At 45.4% G+C, this 26,889-nt stretch overlaps 2 long non-coding RNA genes across 2 annotated transcripts in view; one reads left to right on the forward strand and one right to left on the reverse strand.

Annotated features, from left to right (window-relative positions):
• Positions 1-26,889, reverse strand: part of LOC146170864 (uncharacterized) — a 79,178-nt gene that overhangs the window by 34,940 nt on the left and 17,349 nt on the right. Inside the window, exon 3 of the long non-coding RNA XR_014703084.1 lies at positions 2,064-2,146. This is a non-coding gene — a long non-coding RNA (uncharacterized LOC146170864). The remainder of the gene's footprint in view (positions 1-2,063; positions 2,147-26,889) is intronic.
• Positions 4,910-25,870, forward strand: LOC146170865 (uncharacterized). The gene is made up of 3 exons (XR_014703085.1): positions 4,910-4,982; positions 5,634-5,733; positions 24,383-25,870. It is a non-coding gene; the product is annotated as an uncharacterized LOC146170865 (long non-coding RNA).

Genomic DNA, 26,889 nt, shown 5'->3' on the forward strand with positions numbered 1-26,889 from the left:
TGTCTTTGCTAGAATTTTGCTTGTCTTTGCTAGTCAATGACTGGCCAAAGCAGCATCCACCACCGCAATTTCTTGGTAACGCTCCAGGAATCCTTGTCGGACCTCACCTGGAATTCCGCGTCACATGCATAATAAATCACGCCTCTCGTAGAGTCGTCCGGCGCTGACAGGTACGATATCCATTCGTACTCTTTATCGCCCATCTTGAGCCGTCGCAGGTTACTGTATACTAAAGCCCTGAGCTTGTGCTGTGTGCTTATGGTGAACGTAAGGGAGGGTGCTGGTAGAGAACGATTACAGGGAAAGAGGTGCCGTAACAGTCGCCGATTTTAACCTGCGCTGACATCACACTCTATGCGGAAACGTTTGCATTCCTGCCCCATCGACTCGTAGTCGCTTCCATCCAGTTAGAACCAGGGAACTTCGTTCAGTAGCCTAGCATTTTACCCACTTAGCCACAGAGACGGTTAAATTTGATTTTGAAGGAGAAGGAGGAAGAATAAATTTATTGGGTGTCCGGCAGTGTTTAACGCGATCAAGCCTAGGTTTCCCAAGTGGGAACGCCGAGATCTTGTCTCTTCGCCGCAACGAGGGCCTGCTGGATAACCCAGAGTTGGTCGTTGAGGATCGAGCTGCGAAGAGCTGTGGACCACCTCGTCGAGAGGATGTCGGGATTAACGCCTTTAAATTGTGTTTTGCACTCCCTGAGTAAATGCTATGTTTGTCTTGCAGACCTTGCATGTATTGGTGTCATCTTTCGGGGTAAATCTTGTTGAACTGCAGCGGGTTCGGATATGCATTTGATTGCAATTGCTTCCACGAGATTGCCTGATCTCTGCATTGCTCGCTGCTAGACGGACGGAACGTCAGGCGGCGTCCACTACATTATCCGGTTTTCGTTCATTTCTCTGTCTCTCTCAGATTTAAAGGGGCGCCCGAGTCAGTTATTAGAAAAAGAGCGAAAGATTATTCTTCTCCCTGTCCCTCCGTGTCCCACCTCTAAACATAACACAACATAAACACAACACAAAGAGATGTTGTTTCTTAAATTTGATGCGAAATTACACGCGTGTAATTTTTCGAGATTTTTGAGAAAGATTTTATTCGGATATCTGAGCTTTTCGGTATAGTTCTATACTACGGCCGCGCGAGTGAAAAACGCAATAAATGATAAAGTGTTCATAAAGAGCGAAAAGAAATTTGCAGCATAGGCACCGCTGATCCTACTGGCTTCACTCACACTTTATAGCACACCCTTTCTAAACAATGTTGGTGACTGTTTCTAGGAACTGAAGGAGCATGCACTGCCGTAGATTGTAAATGATTCGATAATTTGTGCTGCATTGAGCGCACCTTGCATATTGCAACTAAATTCCTAAAACCAACAATGACTGAAAACTTTGGATCGGTTCAAGCATCTGTTTAAGAATAGAAACGAAGATCCATTAACCTCACCTTATTATTCACCAAACAAATTTTTATTTTTCACTCAAATTGAATTTTAAATGAAACTGCGACACCTTACTTCTAATTGAATGTTGGCATTTATCAGAAGGGCTTATTCAGTCAGTTCAAACCACTCTCTCAAACTTACTTAGGTCTGCTCAAGAGTATTTTTGCTAATTATTAAGGGAAATGGTATGACAGCAGCCTGAATCTGCTGAAATCGCGTTCGCAAAAGCATTTGGTATGAAATGTATTGCAAATTTTCTCTGTCACCATTTTTCTCAACTCGAGTTACAGCGATGGCGATTGTTTCTGCAGAACGTGCTCTTTACTATTCTTGTAATTTTATTAATGGCGACCTTAATGTACCTAGGGGCATGCATCGCGTTGCCAGGGTTCCTTTAACTAGCGGACTAGCGCTTAGCCTGCTCCACCTATACAACGGTTCCTGGAATCTTAGTCCCCTGGTGTAGTGCAGACATTTGTATTAAAAGTTTGTATCAGTATGCCCGGCTTTATTTTTTACAAATATCAGCGCTGGGCCAGAACAACTGAAGTAGGAATGAGGAACAATTATGGGAGTGTTTACATAGATGAAGTCATAGAACTTCGCTTACCATGGGGCCAGGTTGTTGTGATTGTAGGAGGATAACCTAATTTTTCTGCTTCCCCCAAAGTTGCTGTGATATTAGCTTTACGCCTGCAAAGGAATGGACCTAAACGTTTTACCTTCTAGTGGTAGCATGTTTTTGATGTAAAAACGTATGGCCACACCAATGTCGTTGTCACATGAAAAACACTTTACGCACATAAAGACCACCTTCGTCTTCGCTTCACCCATGTCAGCATGCGAAAATTCTCCCTTTCTCAAACGAAACATTGCCGACGTGAAGCAATGGGGAAGCGACTTAGGATATCATACGAACAGCTTTAGGGTTCCCAGCTGCGTTTATATATTCGTGTATTTCATAATGTTAAACACCTTAATGCAACCTATGCATTTTACTTTTTACCGCTTGATGTTATTTAATTTGCATTGACATCGCACAGCACACGGATGCCTTGCGTTGATTCATGATCGGAAAGCGGCCGCTACGGCCCACATGCGATCCCGCAGTCATCCGTTCAGAAGTGTAGCATTCTGATAATCAACTTGTCTCTAGGGCTATTTTTTAGACCTCTGTCGGGCTATTTTTTTGCCTAGACCAGTGTAGCATATCTCCTATATCTCCAGTTTTTTTTTTGCTACTGTTCTGCTGCTGGTGCAGGTTAAAAAATGGTCATTTTATTGTTAGTGTCAGTTTCACTGCTGCTTTTGTCAGCATATCCATCTATGCAGTTAGGACAACATGATGCTCTCCTGGGCAAAGGTGTCATTTTGATATTATGAGACGAGAGGTTCGATGTGATCACTCCTTGCTGGTCACCGATCTTCACGACGTAATCACTCTTACACCAACCCTTGGATTTCGTCTTAGGTGCAGTATTAATTTCGGTTGATAGTAATGTAGGACTGGCTTATTCCATGCGATGTGGCCTCCGTTTTGGCAATAGGAGAAAATTATTTTATGAAAGCCCTTTTCCCGAGAAAAAATTTTGTAACGTAAAGGAAATTCGATACTTCTTCAGATAGGCAAACGCTAGTGGACAAAAAAAAAATCAAATTATACTCGAAAGAAGGTGACATAATGCAATTTTGTTTTTAATTATTTTTTCTTCAGTCCATGAATTGACATTAGAGAGATTTAGCTTACCGTGATCCGCGATCCGCTACCGTGATCCGCAACTGCGCGTTCCACTGCGCATGCCCAGATCTCTTGACGCCGATAGATGGCGCCACATACTGGATGTCAGCACATAGGCCTGCCGCGTCGGGACCAATCAGCTAGTGCACACCGCCCACGCACGGTAGCGGGTCACGGTGGCGGATCGCGGATCACGGTAAGCTAAATTTCTCTAATGTAATTTCATGGAGTGAAGAATATTTGATTTTTCCTATTTCACTTGGCACTGAAAGTTGAAAAAATGGCGCGTTTGGAGTTCTTATACTAATTTCAATGAAGGTTTAGCCGAAATTATTTATAAGCTTTCTCGGGTCACTTTGGTTTATAGTAAACATAATTTAGGCTTGTTAAATGGAGCAGTATTTAAGCGAATATATTGCAGACCACACAAAATTAACTTTTTCTCAAACATTCCCGCCTCTACAGGAAATTAAGGCTCTCCAATAGAACACTTAAAATTGCCCACTCACTCTAAATTGCTCAACATCTTAACTTTGGATTTAGATGTCATCTAGAAAATTTCGTTTACCGGGTAAACCTCTTCACTTAAGTTCGTAAAAGACAAGCGGCAGGCGCCTCGGTACTGGGATCTCACTGCAGAAAACGTACGCTCACACATGATCGCTCCTGCAAAGAGCGATTATGTGGCTGCAGAGATTTCCGAACGCATAGTGCTGTCAACAATCGGTGCTCTTGACAACGAAATCAAAAGTATCTTGCTGCCCGACAGTTGCCTCTACACCCCCTCCTCGTTTGTCTCCGCACAATAGTAGAGCGTAAAGCCTTGTCCGCATGGAGCGTTTTGTGCACTACTAAATAGCACCACGTTGATAACCAAGCTGCCGTGCCAGAAATTTGCTTCACCATGGCTGCAAGAGGCGGTTGTGATGAACAGCCATCATACTAAGGAATAAATTACTCCGCGCTATTTGTACACTGCTTGGAACGCAGTCCACAGTTTTGTACTGCATGTAGCATAAATTATAGTTTCTGTTTAGTTGGTTTTGCATACTGAAGATTGTAGCGCAGTGGCAACTTAGACGATACTATAAGAACACATCCTCAAGCACTGATGTATTTATTGCCCTGAACTAGATCATATGGATGCTAGGTCAAAACAACAAAAACGAAGAACAAACATATCACTTCTCGCATCTGTAGCCTTATTATCGGCATAATCTACCATTCCTTCAATCTTTCATCTTATCATTGGTATTGAGAAATTACATTCCGTTTTCGCTAAGGCGCACAGACGGGTTGCAGGCGCATTTATCTGGGCATTTTTAGATTGCCAGAGCCTCTACTACCACCCTTGTGTTGTTGCCCCGACACTTGCGAAGAATAGCGCTTTTTTTTCAAAGGCAGGAGTGCAGCCTTTGCACTGGCTACTATGCAAGGCAAGTTCTACGGGTTTAGGTTCCATTGATTTTATTCATGTTCAACAAATGCAGTGGTGAGGTACCTCCCTGTTTAGCATATGTAGATTTTGATATACGATCGGGGAATTGAATAAATTACTTCATTTCGCAACGACGAGAAGCGGATGGTGACTCATCAGGCATTCAGGCTCACGTTTAATGTCAAAATTCACATCTTAACATGTGCACGAATAATGCAAGTTCTCTTGAGCCGCGAAAAAGATATACACCACCGCTTCGTTTCCTCTCTTTTTCAATTTGCATGTAAGTATGGTATCGCAGCTACCTTTCTCCGAGGTTAATTGCTCCGTGGACCTCTTTTCCGATTGCTTCAGTAAGTCTCTGCATTTGCATTAGAAATTTCACTGGATATCCGGCTGACTGTAGACAATGCATTTGCCACTGAAAGGCTTATTTATGTTATCTACATAAATTCTCAAGAGCGGTTAAGAAGAACGACTTAAAAATAGCTCGTTTTACACCTTCGAGTGAGCTGAGGCCTTCGTGTTATTATGTGCCGCGGCTCGCTTCGCCTCCGGTGCATACAACAGAAACATCCGACTTCTGATCGAATCAGGAACATGCTCGAAACGAATTTGGTATCAAAATGCTAGATACCAAAGGCCATCTCTGTGCGAAATTTGAGTTTCAAAGAATGAGCACTTTATTTGAGAGAATGATTCTATAGCACACAAGTAATTGGGCAAGACGCTGTATACTGTGTAACGGGGAACAGATACTATATCGCTCAGAATGGGCATGACACAAGAATCCTTGCAAGTTACGTTTTGTTGAGAAACATTGTAGTATTTAAAATTAGCAAAGGCGGTGCTCAAGTAAGTGTCAAGCAGCTCCACGTAGCTACTAACCGTCATGCCTGATGCAGTTTGAAATCGAACGGAACCATGGGCCTCGATAAAGTCTTTTGAATTGCTTAACAGGTCGTTATGAGGAATAGAACAATACAATGTTTTTATATTCACAGATACGGAAGTAAAGCAGCGTCTGTGCCTGTGATTAAGGTAATCAATAACTTGCTCGGAACATTTCACTTGAGAAGGTTCATCCATATCGAGCACTTTCAGGTAAGCCTGCATGTAGATACGTTTTTAGATGGTTCTGCTATGTCCCGTTATCCAAACCAATAAAACAGACTGGGCAGTCAGGCTTGTGAGTCTGCGCAAAAATTATATCTTGGTAGAGCTTGTCACCATCGATGCTCCGAGTAAGCTAGTCCAAGTTTAAGCGTTAGCACATCTTTACAAGATGACTATTAACTTTGCGAAACGACACTTTCTCGTACCTATCAAAGACCGAATGAGTATATCAGTAGCTGGTAATTGAAATGCTTGGCTTGACATAACAATAAAGCCACTCTCTTTGTCTGCCAGTAACGCGTTCAGAGATCTTCCCTTAGACATCAGCAAGCCTTCTAAGCGAGGTTCCTTTTATATACACTGCGGCGCAACAGTCCATCAACACCTTCCAATACGCATTTTTCTCTACGTGCATTAGGCACCAGCCGTGCAGCTTGCCTCACCATTGCCATCTGTACTGCTGCGTTCTTTTTTGGCTCCACGGTGAATTGTCAACATTAACACTGCAGAGGATTCGCTCCGTTCGGTGCCGCATATCGAGTTATCTAAATCATTGAGAGATGTATAATTGTGTATGGTATGGTAGTTTTGTCGAACTATTGCTGGAGTTTATATTCATAATGTTTTATTCATGAGTTTTAGCTCATCTACAGTCGTGTCAACCCACAGCAGCGATATGCTGCTTTAGGTTGTTTCCCGTATAGGAACGTCGGTGAGCTGTCGTTTATATGGACGAGATCTTGCGTATGCATAAAGTCTGCCAGGTCTCTTCCTTGATTGCTCATTATAGCACTACCCTACTGAGGGTGCTGAGCAATAAAGTCCCCCGCAATAATATAAGGAGCTGCGCAACACTGGATTGTTAAAAATAGATATGACTGGTCAAAGCCATCTCTCGATGGCATACAAGCGCCAATTACACAAATAATCTCCTCCTTTCAGGGCTATTGCCAAATAAATGTACTGATTCGTGTTGTGGGGCTGTAGAGAATGGCGGACGTGCGCAATGTTTTGGCGTACACACACCAACACTGCTTGTTTCGTCTACTTCTCGGGACCACCGCAGGGCATATTCAGAAAGGCGAAAAGCAGACAGCATGTAGGGCTCACAGATCACAATCAAAGGAAAGCGGTACTGTCATATGTAATGAGTGTGCGTACCGCCGCATTGACAGCAGGATATCCCGTTAGACAGATGGGGCTCGCTTGACCGATCTTATTGTATTTGTGGCACTAAACAGGCCTTGGAACATACATTCGAAATTGATGTCTCACATAGCCCACTTTCATTTCGAATGGGAAGGATTCAGTTTAAATACTGATTTAACATACTTCGAGCAGCCGAAATGATAAACATCCACAATGCGCGCAGTAGATTTGACTAGCGTGCAGAGGTCGTTTTCACTTATCTCAGGGTCAACATCTGTCATTACACTTGCGGTAGTCTTTTTCCCATGTGCATGAAAGGAACGAACCGGCATGTTGCCTGGCGCACCAATTCCTTACAGCTTGTCCACTGTAGCCTACGATTTGATATCCATGGTAGGAAATTCTTCCTGATATTATTTATGACCTCTTACTTCGCCGGGAACCAGCTAATCGAAAGCCTGGGTCAGGTACTGCCTGTTTATAACATAAATATTAGCTTTCGCCGTTGTTGGTACGAAGGCCATGGAGACGATCCTTTGCTTGTCAGCATTCTGCTTTCATAGCTCACTCGTTGGTGATGTTCTACTCAGCTTCCGTTTCAGACAATGCGACAAAAACTTAAGCGTGTAGCTGCTGTCGGAGTATATCTCAATCACTGTGGATTTATCCGCCGAATCTGGAAGCTCGACACCCCCGATGTAGAGGCGACGCGTCGAGTATGTTGCAGCCTGCTCGACAGCGGCGGGTGGGCGCAAGGGGTATGCCACCGCCGTCCCGAAGTTTAACAAGATTACAAGTATTTTACAGAGATTAAAAGTCCAGAAAAGGGGAAGATCGCTAGATTGAGACGTTCGGGAACCTCTACTTCTTCCTTCTCCACTAAGTACGAAGTTTCAGAGAAGGCTGTCTAGCTTTCCTTTGTAGCCTTATGGCTGCGCTTAGGAGGAGGATATTGAGTAATTACTCCCTCATTACAAATATAGTCCACCTTGGGAAATTCTAAATAATCGACCAATGTAGATGACTTCCTAGTGTTCAAGGACAATGACTCTGCAATGCCATATTCTGAGGGATGTGTCCTTTCTTTTTTCAGGAAATAAGTGAGAGTTAGCTTTTGCGCATGAAATATCAGTAGCGTGACGGACTGAAATTCTTAGAAAGAAATACCAAAATATCTATGAGAAATTTCGTTGGAAATATTGTCCCCAAGCTAATAACCAACTTCTTCCGTGTGGGTTAGCTGTTTCAAAAACTGTTAAAAGAGACTGCATCTCTTTGCCTGGAGTCAACGCTGCTAAGGCGAGTGGGTGAGGCCAGTTTTATTTATCAAATACATATGCTGCCGGTAGCTGGATTCCCGGGTACGCCTATTTTTAGAGTGGCAGAGATTTTCCTTCAAAAATGAATAGCAAGAAAGGGTTGTAGTAAGGTTCGTAAATAAGCGCCCACAAGTAGTCTTTTACTAAAGAGAGTGGTGCATTGCATGAGGAAGGGGGCGGGCAGGTATGATGTATCGGCAATGTTTTCTACGCCGAAGGCACTGTGGAGTTTGTGGGCACGTGTAAGGAATAATAAGATAGCACAGTGTGATACGAGGCATAGCAAGCGTTTTGTAGGCTGTGTGGTGGGAGCGGTGTCTGACATTCCACTTAAATGTGGAAACGCAAATTTAGGGGAGACCACGCGATTTATTAGTGACAAAAAAAGAGAGTGTTCAGATAAGAGAAAAGGGTTAAATTTACCACGTCATTGTCAAAAATGAAAATGTGAGCCATTGCTTTGTGGTCAGGATCTTAGGTTAGTGTGGGGATAAGAATGTCTGTAATAGCCGTGTTTCATACAAAGGAAGGCAGCACATGTTCAAATGATGCCTTTTTGGTCTCACGCAGAAATGAAATTTTATTCCTTGAAGGCTGCTTATGAGTTTTTTGCAAGGAATGTCTATTGCATAAGAGGAGTATTGGTAGGGCTTGATGGTTTATTGAAAAGTTCTCGGAAGATGGACCTGATACCGATAGAACATATTCTACAAGTCGCCATTTTTAGAGGAATAACCTTCGTCTTCTTCGAACGGACAAAGAAGGGGGCTTCGTGGTCATTCCGGCTGGCCTATACAAAGAGAAGGCGACCTAGGCAATTACTTGTGTGCTTGTGAAGAAGAAGGTTAGTAGAGCAAAATTCATCGCGCTATGTAATGAGTTGCAGCTGACCAGATTGGCCAAGGTCATCAGCGATTGCAAGAATAGTTAGCTTAATGTGTTTTTTACCTGTTAAACTCACAAAGCGGACTCGGTTATAAGGGGGGGGGGGGGGTTCAACGTTCTTCTTGCCCGCACGACGCGACGAACACCCTCTTTCTGTTTTCGACGGTAAGGTCTCATCTTCCCCTTCTGGGCCATCTTCCCGCGGAGCAGCTGCATAAACGGTGGAATTGAGAGGGACTGTCGTAGCGCACCGGGCGGTCACTCATCTTCTACAGACATCTCTGCAGCGGAGAGATGAAGTCACGACGCCGGAGCGTGCGGATGTTGCTGAGAGGCCGAAAAGTGTTTTGGGACGCTCCCAATAAAAAGCAGCGGCTAGCAGGATGTGCCTACGTGTAGCGTTCGCTAGCCCGGGCCACGGATGTGGCCCGAGGCTGCGATAAGGCGTTTCGCTCAGAGAGAAAAGCCGGAGCTCTGTTAGAAATCTAATAAAATGGCGACTGACAGTCCAGTTTAAGGAGGCTCGCTCTCGAAGAATGGTAAAATGCCATGCAGTAAGTAGCCCGATAAGTCATTTGGGAGATTCTGGCCCTTATGCGAAGCCTAGCCTCTTTGTAGAGGCTTCCGACCGCCACTATTGTTCGCCTCGTATGAAACCACAGCTGTGGTCCGACAAGTTATTTTCAAGGAGATCCTGAGGCACTCGTCAAGGTACTTTCAGTGGCCTACGTTATAATTTATAACCATTTTGGAAAGACAGCCCGTTAGTCCATCTCACGGTAAAGTGCCCACTTGCCCACCCACACCCGCAGATGCGATAAGTCCCTTTTTTCCGCTGACTCAAAAGCACGCAGCGTGTATTCGGAGAATGCGGACAAAAGCGCCGCTGAAGGGTGCCGAGCACAGGTTCAAATTTCAGCTGCTCGGGAGAGTCGAAAGCACACTTGACTAGTGGTGTGGTATGAAAATGCGGCGACGTCACTCGCATTCTGCTGTTGAGTTCACGGGCAGCCAGATGCCGTTCGAAAAGGGAGTGTAAATTATGGTCGCTAGTGTGATATCTCATGGAGCGTCCGTACACCAAATAAGCGGTTTAGAGAAATAACCGCGGAGCGCCCAGTTGCGGAAGCCTCAAGAGTACATGCATCTCGTAAGTGGGGAGCCCCCCCCCCCCCTGACTTTGCGTTCACCAGTTAAGAGATGTCACGGGTTAGCAGGAAGGCTCATTTTTGACATACAATTGTCGCAAGTTTTATTCAAGAGAGAACCCCTTGACAATTCAAGCCTTTTTGCATTGTGAAGCCACGTGTGGTGTGTGTGACGTTCGAGTACTCTGCTGTAGCTGGTATTGCTACGTGTGCGTTGGAGACGTCCGGCTGGGCTATTGTTAAGCTTGTTCTGCAGTACATGCTAGGCAATGACCCCTCAGATGAGGGCTGCAAATCCCTGCGCGCGCGAGCGGATATTGAACTGAAGGCTGTCCTTTCCGCGATGTTACAGTGCGGAAGGTAAGCCAAGTCGCTCAATGTCAACCGCAAGGGCACGAGATGTCCCGCCTGAAGTTATCCGGCACATGTCGATAGACAAAATCTTTACGCCCTCTACGTTCCTTTACGCGAAGTCTGTGCTGAGAACGTTGCCGACTGCCCTTATTCACGACTCCGGCACTCCGGGCGCAGGTACAAGCCAAACCGTTTGCGTACAGGCGGCGACAGCGGCCAAGACGATGATTAGAAGGCACGCCCCTTGGCTGCGCCCGCTTACAAACGTTTATTGGAGCAGCTCGTATTCGAGCTCCAGCGATTACCTCACGAATAGGAGGGCGAGGAGATACCAGTGCACTCTGCCACCGCTGTATGAGATTTCCCAGATTCGAGCACGTCGGTTCAACCCTGGCTGGAGATGACAGAAGAAAAACGAGCCCTGCCTGCGGCCTTCGTTGACAATCCTCAATGCTTCGATGTTGCCTTATCGAGCGGCACACCACAATTCCAGCCTCCGAACATCGAGCCCTCGCCTTGGCCGCGCCCCAGAGGCAGAGGCTACGAACCCGGCTCCCGACCTGCGATGGACACCTGCTGAGACCAGCCGTGCGGCTCCGAAGGAGAAAACGTCGCCCAGGTGGAGGTCATGGTTAAGTGATGGAAGGTGTGGGGATGCAACTTTCTCCTCGCCCACACGGCGCGGTTAACACTCCTTTTTTGACGGTGAGCTCTCATCGCTCCCCTCCCGGCCTTCTTCCCCCGGAGCTGATGCGGAAAGCGTGGGGGTGCGAGAACTAAAATGCTTCAATAAATTAAAAGTAGCGCCAACATATCCAAATTTCCGCCTGCCACCTCTTTGGCGCTCACCTTCGGTGTTCGACTCAACCATTGGCCGCGCGCCGTCACGTGTTCTCGTGCGCTTTTCTCTTGCTTGTTGTGTTGGCTGCCTCCTTTCCATCGGTGCAAAACTACGCGCGCGCGGCGTGTATCGTCCTTTGTTTTGCAGCGGCTCGCGCCTCTTTCACGCCGTTTTTTTTAAGTGGCTTCGTTCGAAATACCGTGTTGTTTCGCTTTCTGGTGCAGCACACTTGCGTATGATAACAAAAGGTAGTTTTTGACGCCGCCTGCTCATCGAGATGCAGCGCAGAGGAAGGTTTCGTGGCATCTAATTGGCCGGGCGGACTCTAACTCAACGTTACTGTGACGGCTCTGCACGCTAGGTGCGCAAGTACTCATCTCTAAACTAATTTGTCGCCACATACTCTGTACGGATTTGCTCATTTTTTTGTCCTGCCAAGTACCACATGCCCGCGCGTCATCTCATTTTTACACATTTTGCTTTATACATCTACGTATAGAATAAGGTTCTTGGTTTTTAGCTACTGAGCCATGATTTCTGAGGCGCTGTTCTGATCGTGAATCTAAGCTAACTGCATGTTTTGTGTGTCGGAGCATTTAACGAAACAGTGACGGCTCTTAGGCGATCGGATAAAGCCGCATATTTTGTGCTTTACTTTCGTTTGGCCTGCTAGTACTTGATTTCGCACGCCACGCATGCAAGCGCTGCAGGATTTGAAGCTGAAGTTAAAAACACAGTTAGGACAACTGATGCCACGCTTCTCAAGTTTACCAGCAGCCCACAAGCCAACGAAATCTACAAAAAAAATCATAAACGACTGGTGCTAAATTCTTTCCGTCTGCCGCCTAGTTACAATTTTTTTCAAAGCATGTCGCTCAGTTTGGCCAACGGGTGACGAACTTCTGACGCACGGAGGTGAAGACGAGTTGAACCAACGCCGAAATTGCGTATGTGTGGTCAAAGACACTGACAGCTAAAACTATTTTGGCGAGAATTCATGTCAGCGTTCTGTATTGATGTTTCCGCTACGAGTACTATTTTACCTGAAAACATTGCGACAGAATTCAAGCTGAAATACTCTGGTGAGACCCGGCGCTAGCGCTTTTAAAGGGACACTAAAGAGAAAACTGAAGTGGGCTTGCGTCGATAGAATGCCAATTCATATTTACAAAAAATCCACTCTTACTGAAAACAGACCTGTTATAAGGTAGTAAAGAGGAAGAACAGAAATACAGGTATCGCCGCCACAGCCTAAACACGCGACTACAAATCACGTGACGAGCAGCGGATCCCGGAGGCTGACAAATGCGAATTACGTTGCCCGTTTGAATGCAGTAGTAGGTTTTGTCTCGAATATGATAACATGTTTTTCTCATAAGTAAACGACGGCGAAAAGACAACGTAAACGTTATAAGGAAAATACAAAAATATACTTGGAGGCCCCACAGGCGCCCACTTCAGTTTCGGTTATGTTTCGGCTCAGGCATTCGTGCGCACTCGGATAGTTTCAAGTTTGGGCCTGCAGCGCCTGAATTACGAGCTTGGAGCAGCAGATGCGCCTGGATTGTTCACATTTGAGCATTCGGAGGCGCGAGCGAGCGAAATCCACTCCCGCCGACGCGCTCCTTCGTTCACACTTCTGCGCCAACATATCGCCGCCGACGCCGCTTCGACTGCGAGTTCCCATTAACCCTGACCAGACCGCTCGACTGCAGCTACATACGCCACGAAAAGCACACATATACTAAATACCGAATGAAAAACGCATTATTATTCAATTGTTTGCTAAATCATGGCACATCTGACCAACATACTGCGACAACAAGACCTTCAACGTGCTATTTGCAGGCATTGTAAACAAAAGGGCTATACTTGCCGCTCGCCGCTCATACCAAGGAGAGCGTCGATATATTGCGCTGGTCGCCCGGCGAAAAAAAAGGGCCTCGGGTAAAAAGTAAAACTAAAAACAACGAAGCACCACAAATGCATTACAAAAGGTAAAAAAGATCGATTTGTAGAAAAAATGTAGCAATTGGATTCGAACTCGCCACTGCTTGCTTCGTAACGTTTGGCGCTAGCCAGTCGGCTACGCCGCGTTTTTTTTCTTTATTGCCTGGTCTTGACACGAGAACCAAATATACAAAAATCGCCCAAATGTTATTTACAGACGCTATTTACATATGACACGCTAAAATTCACGCATACGCAACAAAGGCTCCAGCCTTGAGATCTACTCGTGAGGTTCTGCTGTAGCTTTCTGGATTGCCAAATACCTGTTCACGCTTTCCCGAAAATAAATTCTGGCAGGCCGTGCATCTTTATCGCAATGGTAACCCGCCATTCTTGACGGCCATATACAGTGGATGCCCATGAGCATAATTAAATCAAGTATTACACCATCCTCATTTTAGACACATAAGTACCGAATGCCATGCGGGTCTAGAGGAAAATCTTTCATTAACGTTCTTTGCAATACGTCCCAAAAATATACTCCTTCCCAACAGTGTAAAAAAACATAGTCTATCGTTTCTGGCTTCCTGCATATTAAACAGGTCGGCTACGCCGCGTCACAGGAACTTCTGAAATAATTCTGCACTTTACATCATGGCCGCATTCACAATGGAACATGTTTCTGTTGCCGGTCTAAAAGTTACAACTTCTTGATCTTTGCAGCATGCTGCCTGCTCTCACGACTTGCATTTAACGTTCTGGATGCCTATGCGCATTATATTGTGCACTGGATCCATCTTAACATGTGTAATATCACAGCGCTAGCAAATTTAGTGGCGCCGGCTCTTCAGTCATGCTCTGCTACCGTGGACGTAATTTTCGCTGAACACGGAGCTGTAGCACAAAGCTTGACCCTTACGGAAATGCCATATCTGGACTTATAAAAAAATCCAGATCAGGTATATCAGGAGTTGGGCAGATATGGTATAGTAAGACAGATCTAGGCCAGATAAGGCATATCTGCCCAATTCCTGATTTAGAGTACCAGATAAGGCATATCTTTTTGTATACGCCTGATCTGCCCAATTCCTGATTTCAAGTACCAGATAAGGCACATCTGGTCAGATATGCCTTATCAACCCTATTCCTGATCTAAAGATCTAGCCCGCATGGCATGTAGGTTTTGAACTATAGATCTATATATCTGCATATCAACATAACACTTTTTTACAACACACGCAAGACAATTTCAGTATTCCAGCTAAACGCATGATCAATCAAGTTTGCCAAGGGAAACCTGAATTTCCCCTTTTATTTCAAACCTAGCTTACAGGAAAGTAGCTTTGAAACCACAGGTTTTCTTTTTTCCCTGCCCATATGGAATTGCTCAAAGACGGGCCTGAATTACGTGTGTATACCGAGGGTCAAAGACATGTTCATCCGTTAGTAAATATTGAGATTCTACTCCTTTACGCGCGATACTATAACAACCTAATGAGATATCTGAACATAATAATATCTACACGAGAAGCTAAAGCGAAATACATTAACCTATTAAATTAGATATTACATTTTTATTCTGCTCTTTTACACACAGAGCTTTAGCCAGTAAATGCTTTTAGTTTGAGCTGGTTTACTTGCGAAGCTAAATAAAATAAACGGCTATTTATCGAACTAGACTATTAAAATGAAATTTAAAGGTTTGTCGACACCCGGAAAAGGTAGCGCTAAACCGTAGGGCGATAAAACACACAGTGCTGGAACTGCTGATAATACCTAAACTTTAGCAAACTACATATAGGCTGTCAGGAAGTACTGGTGTTACCTAAGCAGAGACTGCAGTGCAAAATGAGCGAATCACCTAACTCGTGGTTTATTTTCAAACTAGGAGAGAAAACAAAAAAAGCATGTCTGATGGCATTTGTCATGAAAGCGACAGCTCTGCCCCTAAACCAAATCAAGCATGAAGCTACTTAGGTAGTGCAAATAATAATAATAATAAACAACGAAGGACCCTATCCACCGACTGAAATTTGTCAAAATTGCTGAAGCGAAAGACAAATTAGCAACGAAATGTATGGAAAAATATCATACTGGCAATTACCATCCAATTTACTGATTGGAAAATTTTTCCATCAAAATAATAAAGTGGACAATATCCTGAGGCTGGCAAGTGCTAGTTCCCGACAAGAAGTCTCACGCTCACGGTTTGGTGATCGGGCGTGAAGATGAGGCGGCACGATGAGGGTGCGACCCGATGCAATGGTGAAGATTTTGCCGCGCCACTAAGGGCAGAAGCCTCGAAAAGCTCAATCGACCATCAGGTTCGCTGCCAAGGCTGGGGGCAGCTTCTACCCGCAGTGGGACACAGTAATTTCCTCTGTGCCGGCAGTCAGACTGAAGCTCTTGTAGGTTTGCTGTCGCATTTTTGTTACATGCACACAGCTAATAGCAAGCAGGCGCTGGCACACACACACCAGCATATACAACATGCAGCAAGCCCGCCAGCCGCACCTAACTCCGATGTCTGCCACCGCGAAAGGAACGAGACAAGTGCTTAGGCGCACGGTGTTGAAAGGGGGAGGGGAAAGAAGCAAGCACACACAAAATGGAGAACTCGTGGCCTACGCGGTATAGAGCGTGGCAGCGAGGAGGATAGATGAAATGCGAACCCGCGACAGAGGCGCCGCCGCTGTTTGAGAGGAAAGAGGGGAACGCGGGAGAGGAGGAGTCACTGTTTAGCCAGTGCGGCCCTCCACGTAGCAACCGCCAGCTGTCTCTGAGGGTGAGTCCCCGTCTAGACAGCTCGGAGGGGGCCGTATACTGAACTGCCATCATTTTCTTGATATTTTGAATTGCTCAACTTAACGGACCATGCGTTTGTTCACCGGACTGCCGCCGCATTTTAAATAAAAATGCGAGTTAGTAGACGGAAAGTGGAGCGTGTAGCCATAACCCAGTGCCCTCCTGGATTAAGGAACACATGGTAAAATAATTATAGTGCAGCGAAATCTGCGGAATATTTGAAATATTAGGAGTCGTAGCTATTTTCTAAATTGGATACAATTAACACTAAGCATGCAGGCCATGCTGAGTGTAAAAAAATTGAAGCTCGACCACATGATGCCAATATTGAAATCTGCCAAAACAGAAGCCTGGGCGAGTTGGTATGTATGCATTCTAAAACAGCGCAAAAGAACAGGGACGAGAGTACGAAACGTAGCAACCGCTCGTGTTGTACGTTTCGTTCTCTCGTCCCTGTTCTTTTGCACTGTTTTAGAATGAATGAACCAATATTGAATATTTGCAGAAGGTAGACGAATGCCATATATTACTAATATACAATCACTATGGCGCGTACATACTTAAGGCCCCGATGAGGTTATATAAAGTCCTGTTGATGCCAGGTACATGGCCCTGGTCTGTCTATATAAGGTCATGACGATGCCATATACGCACTTTATAACACCACATAAGGCCGCGAGGATACGATATATGCTCCTGATCAACCCATATAAGGTCCCGTCAACCGTTCAGATATGGATTATATGTTGCATGATATGGCCAAATCTGAGCCATATAAGGGCAACATTTTGCGCATATATGAGCTTATCTGGCCCAGGTAAGGCCTTATTTGCTGCCTTATATATTTGTATCTGGCAGCATATGCTCCATATCTGGAGCAGATATGGGATTTTCGTAAGGGGAAGGAAAAAAGGCGATGAAGCTTCAGAACTGGCAAGCGCAGCAGCGAGGACACTATTTTGCTGGTAACTAAATCTTATTTGTATGTAAACATTTCGGGTAGCGTTGCGATGGCCGAGGGCTCGGTTTATTTATACGCAGTGCAAGGAGCGCAAAAGCTTGAGAAACATGTAAAATATTGTGCATTACAAGCGCTCTGTGTTTTTTCTCTTCCTTTATGGGCCCATCGCTCGGTAAATTACTCTCTTCATCGTTTTATTTATTTCGGCTGAGGCCGTCATTGCGAGTATGCTGTTGCCATGTTGGCCCCTGAAAAAGGCTCGACGCCGCGGGCCGCGCCGACTTGCTAGCAATCACGGTCTCCGCTTACGTCATAGTGTGCGTCACTCTACTCCGACTACGTAGTCGGAGGGAACAGTGTGAATTCGACCGGTGGGAACAAGGAAAAGCCTCAACTTCTTATTGCAATATCTCAGCAATTATTCCATTTCTTGCTGCCGGATATGCGGCGAAAGTGTCACCAAATGTGGCTTATTAGATTTCATAGCATCTTTGGGTGTCTTTAGTGTTTATGGGCGTCTCACGGCGCACGGCGCATGGCAGGCGGCCACGACCGGCGCCTGCTCAGGAGAGCACGCGCTAGCCGTGCATCGCATAGGTGAAGCCACGGTCGAAACGCGAGAGAAAGAGCGGCGGCGCCGGAGCAGGAGAGAGGAGATGGCGCTACTTTTAGTTGATTATGTGGTTTTAGCGAGAACTGGTGTAGCGCGTCGGTCGGCCTCTCCTTCACTCTCTCGTCTCATATTCGACAGACATACCTGCAGTACGACGACGAGGCCGCGACGCCGGAGCGTGCGGATGCTGATACGAGACCGATGAAGAACACTGCGCGCTCGCAATAAACAGCTTTGCCCGCTGGCTGTGTCTCGGTGTGTTCTTCTTCACGGTCAAGGCTATGGCCCGAGCTAGCGGTGTGGCGTTTGTCTCTGGGAGCAGAGCTCGAGCCTCGTTAGAAACCACGCAAACTTTAGATGTATTGTGAGTGAAACTGACTTTCATTACTGGCAGCTGCAGATGTGTGGTGAGTTTTTAGTTTTTGTCTAAGTGGCGGAAGTTCTTGTTTTGTTCGGACGATAATAGTGGTCGAGTAGGTCTTTTATTCGTTGATTGGACTCTACCTTGAATGTGAGAGTTACTATTTCATTGTCGACCAGACATATCTGCTTCGGAAATAAGAGGTGTGCGAGTGCGGCGTACTTGGGAGTAGAGGAGCAAGTTGTGCCTGGGTGTGAAGGAGGATGTTGGGGTTCTGATTTTTATTACAGTTGGTAGTTTGCGCCTATGTTGTCGTTCCTTTTTCGGTTTGTTGTGCTGCAGCTGTAACCGCGATGCACTGCTGTACACAATGAAGAGGGATCAAATCCGGTTAGCAGCGAACGCTTCTTCACGTAGGTGAAAATCAGGGCGCCCTTATGTCCTTATGTTTTGCGATTTAATTTAATATTACATAGTCGCAGGTAGTAAAACTTAATAGAGCCCTCCGCTACAACGTACAGTGGTTTTCCAAAATACACGGCCCACGGCTTCGATACGCGGAGCGGCTGCCAGGCCGCACCGCGGCGCTGCTATCTTTGCTCGGCACTGATGCAGGCGCAATCACTGTTCCTGAAGCTCTGGGGTTTATAGATAACAGTGGCCGGGTGAATAAACCGGCGGTGGAAACTAGCAAATTATGACTGGAAGATTGGTGGCTTAAAAGCAGAGAAGTGACATAATGTTAGTAATGTAGGAGCAAAATTTAATAAATAGAATGATGGTTTAGTTAACCATTCTAAATCAATAATTAGGATATATGGAGAAAAATGAGCATGATAGCTACTGCTAACACCCCGTTTCAAAGGGGACGCTCCTATATTCCATCCATCCATCCATCCGGCGCTCGGCGCGAGGGTGCCATATGTGACGATAGCTATTTCCCTCCCTCTCGCGCTGTCATGTAACACGCCTTCTGAACACTATGTGCGGCGTTCGTCCGTTTGTTTCGCCGCTGCCGCTCGCTACGAAAGAGGGCGTCTGGACATTGGATGTTCGTAGGATGTTTGGGTCATCTGGAGGATTGTGTGGGCAGGTTCACACCATATGGTGCAGGTCTGTCTTCGCCCGCAATATTTGCATTTGGGCTTCCAGATGACACAAATACAGTGCTAACAATTGAGGTGTGGGAGGCTGCCCTATCCAGCTCTGGATTAGAGGCCCAATGAGCCGTCGTGACACGGGCGCAGATAGCAGCGGCAGCCGCTGGAGTCTTGCACTAGGGACCCCCACCTACACATCCCCCTCCCTTGTCTCTACTCAATAAAGTTTTTCAATCACTCACTCACTTAGAATGTTCGCATCGCCGATCTCGGCTCTCACCACGTGAACAATTGGCACGCGTTTGCAAATACTGGCGCCCTGCTACCTTGCTCCAATCATACGCTCATAGGCGACGTGCATCGAGAGGCGAAAAACGAGTTTCGTGGCTCTCTCGCTGCGCCGTTATGCACACCTATTTCCACGAAGCGTTGAGATGCCGCGCTCTGCAGTGGCGAGATCTTGCTTCTCAGTCCGCTTCTCTTGTGCATGGCCAAGCACAACGACGTTGAAGAGTTAATAGAAGCTCATCTGTCTAATCAAAGAGTCCGGCTCAGTCAAACTTCGGCGGGATGTCGCGTTCTAGCCAAGTTGGGCTGGCAAGAGGCAGACCGGAAGGAAACGGGACCGTTAGCCAGGTTGTGAGCGCATAAAATTGTGAGTAAGCCGCTGCCTCAAAACATGAGGCCGGGTCGTAACGATGGCAGCAGAACGGCTCGCATAGCGGCATTGACGGATACATTAAAGAAAATAGAAGAGGAACAGAGTGTCTCTGTCTTCACAGACGCTTCGTTACCCATGTTTTCATCGAAAGCCACGCTGGCAGTTACGACGCGGAATATGCTCGTAACCTGCGCCTCTATTGAAACGTTTTTTCCAGAGGTGGCAGAAGAGGCCGCGATAGCGCTTGCACTCGCTCAGCCCAAAGTGGGAAGAATTGCCACCGACTCGGAAAAGGCATATAACAATTACAGAAAGGGATGAATGTCTCTTGCGGCACTAAGAATTTTCAAAAGTAAACGAGACTTTGCTGAAAGGAAAGTTGAGTTGATATGGACACCGGCTCAATGTGGGCTGAAGGGCAACAAGCTTGCCCACCAGTCCGCCCGAGAAATGGAACACCGGGCAGAGGAAGGTGAGCCACAGTCCATTACTAGTTGTAAGGAAATTAGGAACTATTACAAGACGGAGAGGCGACGTTACCCCGACCCTCACAAATCGCTTACCAGAAAACAGCAAGCGATCTACAGTCAGATACACGCAGGATCCTTCCCGCACCCTTACCTTCAAGACAAAATGTACCCGGAAAGGTACCAGAAGGAATGTGATTTCTGCAAGACTGAGAGAGGCACGCTCCAACATGTCATTGGAGTATGCAACTTCATCAAGGAAATCCCCCCACCTCTTACCTGCCCCACTACCCCGCTACCCCATCCCTAATCCTCCCTTACCGAGCGACGGGAGACCTTGCTAACCAGCCCCGCCGTAGAAGACCAGCTCGTCCTGATCTCCAGGGGCCAGGCGGCCAGGGATGCATATGGGTCCCGTGAAGAGGGAACCACTCCCATCGACGGCGTCTAAGCAGACGTCGTATTTAGCTCGAGCAAATAAAGTTGTTTCTCTCTTTCTCTCTCTTGCGCAGTTGTGGCGAAACTCAGTATGACTTTTCTAGATAAAACTGATCTCCTCAATGGAAACTGTTCGAAAGAAGAAAAAATTACCGACGATTACGTTACTTCCTAATGCGAAATTTGAGCGCAGCAAATAAGCTGTTTCACCTTTTCGACTGCCCCGCCGGGGTGGCGCAGTGGTTACGGCGCCCGACTACTGTTCCCAAGAACGCGGGATCGAATCCCGGCCTCGGCGGCCGCTTTTCGATGGAGGCGAAAATCAAGGCGCCCGTGTGCTGTGCGATGTCAGTGCACGTTAAAGAACCCCAGGTGGTCGAAATTTCCGGAGTCCTCCACTACGGCGTCTCTCATAGCCTGAGTTGCTTTGGGACGTTAAACCCTACAAACCAACAAACCAACCACCTTTTCGATAGATTGAGGCAAAGAAATCGAGCAACACATGTATGCGCTATCACAGAATTTTTTTTTATTTTTCACATGTATTCCTTTAACAAAGAACGGCAGCGGCAATTTCGGCTCGGGCGGTGCACATATACAGATCCGCCGCCACCGATCCGGCTCTCTGATTGCCACCGCACAGGGGTTGCATTGGAGGAGGAGCGAAGAAAGGAATTAAGTTCGAGCCGGCGCTTTGACAACCGGGACTCGCAGGCAGAGGGGGGAGGGGGGCCGGCGTGTACACCCAGCGGCAATCGATGGGGGCAGAAGCGCGCGCAGCAAGCGGACAACGCGATAAAGAGAGGAGGGAAGAGATAGCAGCGACTGACTGATTCTGCTGACGCCGATAGTGAGTCAACCCCAGCTGCGGAGTTAGTTTCAGGGACAACGCCGCCGACGCCGACGCAAACAATATGATACCCTCGCTTCCGCAGCGCCAAGAACCAGGTCTAGCCGTGGGAAGGTGGTCACGTATTCGTCGACGTGCCGGGGCCTACGTGAAATAACCGGCGCGTCGGCAACTGAAGAGCACCCTATCCGCCACACAGGAACAGGGGGGGGGGACCCTCCCCTCCTCTTTCTGCATGGCGGCGACGGTGTTCTATGCAGTCACGTTATCTTGACTCTCTAGCGGCGTCAGCGGCATCCAGCGGTACCAGTCGGTCGCTGCTGGCACTGGGGGGATGAAAGGGGGGCGGAGCTGGTTACGAGGCCGATGACGACGCCGACGCCGACGCGAAACCCAGGAACAGACGCCAAAGAGCTGCACTCTAATACAAAGTTTATTGGGAATAAGTGTTCTACCATTATATACTTGCTCTGGACAAATCGGAGATCTTAAACATCTACTGTGAATTATCTCAGTGTGAATAAATTTGAACATTATGCTACATTTAATGATATATCACTGGATAGCTTACGTCAAGAACAATTACACTGTAATAACTGTTGGTACTAATGAATTGTCACTCATTTGTAAATTGCGAATAAATATTTTGCTACACCTTCAATCCATAAATTGTTGGATAGTAACTGCGCTGGACTTGCTAACAGTACTTTTCAAATATTTATCGCCCTTATTTAATTGTAACTAGATATGCAATATGCATGATTGGAAAATTTATAGAGTATTATATCAGGTAAATAATGGGAAGCGTTAATAATTTATCAATAATTTGTTAATTGCGAATAAATAAATATATATATATATATATATATATATATATATATATATATTACACTACAACCTCAAAATACATATCACTGGATAGATTATGTCGGGTATTATTGCAGAGAACTAATAATAAGGGTTAATTATTTAGCGCTCATTTGTTATCGCCTTAGACACAGTTCGCCACAATACACCAGATTTAGCCTAATTCAGAGCAAGATACTGTAATCCTTACTAATCTTTCTTGATAGGTGGTACAATTATACACAACATAAGCAATTAAAAAATATATAACTTGAACATTTAGCATGGCACTCAATGTTTAATTGCAATTACCAATTTAGCTATAATTAACACCCATTATTAGTTCTATGCAATAATTGGATAGCTTATGCCGAGCATTAATGCTCGACATAAGCTATCCAATGATATATAAATTCAGGTTGTAGCTAACATAGATATTTAATCGCAAATAACAAATAAGCAATAATTACACCTACTAGTAGATCTGTGCAGTGATACTCAACATATGCTATCAAGTGATATATAAGCTAAGGTTGTAGTGTATTATATATTTATTCGCAATTAACAAACTAGTGATAAATAATTAACCCATATTATTTGTTCTGTGCAATAATACTCGACATAAGCTACCCAATGATATGTATTTGGAGGTTTTATTGTAACATATATATTTATTCGCAATTCCCAAATTAGCACTAATTAATTAACGCCTATTATTAGTTGTGTGCAATATTACTCGATGTAAGCTATTTAATGATACGTAACATGAGGTAATAGTGCGACATATGTATTTAATAGCAATTAACAAATTAGCTATAATAGTTTAGCGCCTACCAGTCATTATTTGCAATAATACTTCATACAAATTTTCCAACCATTCATGACTTCATGGTCTAGCATATTTCATACTTAATTGCATTTAACAATTTAGCGATGAATAATTGCAAAGTACGATTAGCTAGTCCAGCGCAATTATACTCTGCATAGCTATCCAACAATTTATGACTTGAAAGTAAAGCGAAATATTTAATCACAAATTACATATTAGTGACAACTCATTAATACCCAAAATTAGTACAGTGTTATACTTGACAAGCTATCCAGTGATATATAAATAAATGTAGCATAATGTTAAAATTTATTCCCATTGACATAATTCACAGTAGACGTTTAAGGTCTCTGATTTGTCAAGTGCAACTATACTAGACAAAATGGCCAATTGTAGAAAATTTATTCCCATTAAACTTGGTATTTCTTCCCTCCAAGCGTTTTTATTGAGGAGAGCAGACTTTTCTAAAAAAAGTCATACTGAGTTTCGCTAAAACTGCACAAGAGCAGCGGACTGAGTGCAAGGTCTCGCCACTGCAGAGCGCGGCATCTGAACGCTCCGTCGATATAGGTCCGAAAACAGCGCGACGCGAGAGAGGCGCGACACTCGTTTTCGCGTCTCGATGCACATACGGCGATGAACATATGTTGGAGGAAGGTAGCAGGGCACCAGTATTTGCAAACGCCCGCCGAGACCTGTGATGCAAAAATCCATGCCCTCTTTCGTAGCGAGCGCCAGCGGCGAAACCATAGAGAAGGAAAGTCAAAACGGACGAACGCCGCACATTGAGTTCCGAAGGCTTGTTACTTTCCAGCGCGAGAGGGAGGGAGAAAGGTGTCGTCACATAGGGCACCCTCGTACCGAGCGCCGGGCAGAGATAGCAGCGCCGCGGTGCGGCCCGGCAGCCGCTCCGCGGACTGAAGCCGTGGGCTGTGTATTTTTGAAAACCACTGTACCTCACCTTTGTCTCTTTTCTGCTTTTAATCCCATAAACATAACCAAACCTGCTGTTATCGTTCCACGGAAGCAGTTTTACACGAAGAGGTCTATTGCCTTTCAGAACAAGACGACGTACTGAAGACAAGATACTAATCCCTGGCCTTGTGATAGAGTGTCCGCCTCACGTTCAGAAGGTACGAAGTTCGATTCCCGTGGCCTCCGGGTATCCACCTGTTTTCAAGGGTCAAGATTTCCCTCGGCATGATGCTCGCCTCTTCTGGTGTGAAATGCTTGCAAAACGGGTAATTGACCAAAACCTTGCGCAAAAGGACTACTGCCACCCGAGACGGACGTATGGTTGCATGATCGCTGATCGAAAATTTTAGGCCTCTTAAGATCTTACGTCTATACGGCTATGAGCGCCATTTTGTTCTAAAACGAGAAAGTCATAGACGCGTACCTAGCGCCACATTTAAATGAAATATCAGTATCTACGATTGAAAAGCATGCATGAGCGTCCCTTTTTAACGCAAACGTAGAAAAGTATTTGCGGTATCTATATACCACCTTGTGGTAGTGAACTTGAATGAACTGAGGTGAGATCTGTTGTTGTGTAAAATTTTTGAACTGTTCCTTATGACGTGTTTTGGACGAAGTATACTCACCAATGAAAGCAGGGATGTGACGTCCAGTTAAATTATGTAAGCTCATATCTGTTGAAAATCATGTTTGGTGGCAATACATGCCAAGGACAAAAACTAATTACTAATTACAGATCATCCCATTCCAATATCGTGCAAGGAGTTATAGAAAAAATGCCTTCACTGTACTCTTTCCAAGTTGTATCAGCATCAAGTTACTCATGACGTCAATGCCCGACTAAGGAGACGGATTACTTGAGTCGCTTTACTTGCTATAGTATTGCAGGGCAACTCATTCAATAAGTGGCGGAGGTCATTAACCTGGCCACGTTCACCGTTGCTACCATGAAGCAGCATGCAAGGCGTTTTCGATAAACCGCGTGTGCCTCAGATGTATTACACAAAGAGCCGAGAAAGTTTTGAAGCATGTTGTATATTTAAATACAAGAGAACAGCGACAGCAGCCCTATAGTGGCCTACGGGGAAAAAGTTAATCTATACGCAAACGTGTTGGGTAAGCCTGGTAGGCAATATAAAATATGCGCCGTTAAGTTGAACGTGACAAGTGCGGCTTTGATGCTGGTTTTTCGGCTGCCCTGAATATTTTCACCTTTTTGGGGCGTCAGTTTCAGCCGCAGAGCTCACTAGCGGCCCTCTGTGTGCACAAAAAGCACATAGATTAAATAAACATCTGCTGAAGTTCTGGGTTTCTGGTGTCAACATTGCCTTCGTCCCTGACTTTTTTATGCGCTGGAATTAGGTCGCATACTTCTGCGCAAAACCAACTAGCTAAGCTCTTTACTCTCCACGAAGCATAAGCCGGATATACCATGTTCATGCGGCAGAATAAACCGGAAACAAACCATTACCCTACAGAGTGGAACTTGGGTGCAAAGATCTGATAAAGCTACCAAATCCGATAGACCACGACTACTTTCTAGATTGAGCAAGTCCTACTTGTCCAGTTTAAAAATAATACAGAAAAAGCAAGGGGTTCCAAATAATGCGTGAAATCTAGCCACGTACGGAAGTACAGGGCGGGCGCTCTTTGTTTAGAAAACTATATCTTTAAATAGTGTTTAGAGGGTAGCGCTCTCATGCGCATCAGATCATATAATGTTCATACTAATAATTATGAGCAGGTGTAGTTTGTGCTTCACTGTAGAAATTTCTTAATCTTATGAGGCCACCCAACTATATCCTCAAACTACCACATGAATGTGTCGTATTGCTTGCTGCGAGCTATCTTTCATTTAAAGCTTTTTTGGCTATTTCTAACGAAAACAAATTAGAAGCGAATCTTGGCGCTGATGTCTCATTTACCCACACTTAAAGCTAAAAGGCACGATGGGAATAAAAATAGGGGTTCCGATCCATCTGTATGTCTCAAGGGCGGCCACAAAACAGCCTACAGTGGTAAATTCGGATGTTCCGAGATGAGCCTGGAAAACACCGATACATAATGAAGGCGCTGGACACTTAAGACGCCATGGGCTAGCTTTCAATCACACTCAGCGTGCATAGAGACTAATCGGTAGAATACCACGATGTCAGGAGTTTAAATAAAGTTGCCAAGTGTGAAACTGAGCAGCTCGCTAAACCAAGAGCCTCGATAAGCGTCCTTGTTTACTCAATGTTATTGCTGGTTAGTATGCTCAGCTTGGGCGTCAAACGTTGGTAACTTGAATCCTCGGCAGAAATAATTTATCTCTTACAAATGTGTGCATTAAACCGTTAATTTTATACTGCGTATTTTTAGGTGGGCTTTCTTTATTTGTTCTTTTCGAAAGCCGCTGGCATGCGGCCTAATCATTGTGATTCTAGCGCTCGGATCATTTCTGTATTCTGTGTTTATCCATGGCCGTTGTCGCGAGACGACGCTTTATCATTTTCGTTTTGCGCATGATGCATTCAGATGAATAGCGAAGAATTCAGCCGCTCGCGTGTGTTTCTACAATGTTCCAAGTAATGCTATTCACGGTTTGTG

Source organism: Amblyomma maculatum, unplaced genomic scaffold, assembly GCF_055883805.1.
Source record: "Amblyomma maculatum isolate TAMU_Amacu unplaced genomic scaffold, ASM5588380v1 scaffold_30, whole genome shotgun sequence".
Taxonomy (NCBI): domain Eukaryota; kingdom Metazoa; phylum Arthropoda; class Arachnida; order Ixodida; family Ixodidae; genus Amblyomma; species Amblyomma maculatum.